A 491-nucleotide genomic window follows, 5' to 3' on the forward strand; every position below is an offset into this window, starting at 1 on the left:
GAGAACTTGCTAGAAATGCTAATTCCACAGTCCACTCCAGGTGTTTTAGCAAGCCCTCTAGGAGCTGATCCTGATGCATGCTCAAGTTTGAGAAAAGCTGGCCTAAAGATTGATTTCAATTCAATAAGCAAACAGACTATACTCTGCCATCTTCTGTCTTGATAAGTTTTTCAAACTTTATAAACTTCGGTTTCCTTAGCTATAAAGTAGCAATAATAATAATACCTAATCTGTGGAGTTGATGTGAGTTTTACATGTGTCAGTGCAAGGAAAGTAATTTGCAGGCAGAAAGTCAATGTCCTATGAATGTTAATCATCATTGTTTGCTGTTGTTCACTTATAGACTTTTGCATTAAGTATAATTTATGTATTTGTCAACAGTTGTAAGTATATTGCACACACCAGTGGAGTTGTCTTAGGTAATGTAGGTACCAGTTGGGCCAAAGCCCTACATTCAACCCCAAGCAGTTCTTTTTTTTTTTTTTTTTAGT

Source organism: Bison bison, unplaced genomic scaffold (assembly GCF_000754665.1).
Source record: "Bison bison bison isolate TAMUID 2011002044 unplaced genomic scaffold, Bison_UMD1.0 scf7180017861405, whole genome shotgun sequence".
NCBI classification, from domain to species: Eukaryota; Metazoa; Chordata; class Mammalia; order Artiodactyla; family Bovidae; genus Bison; species Bison bison.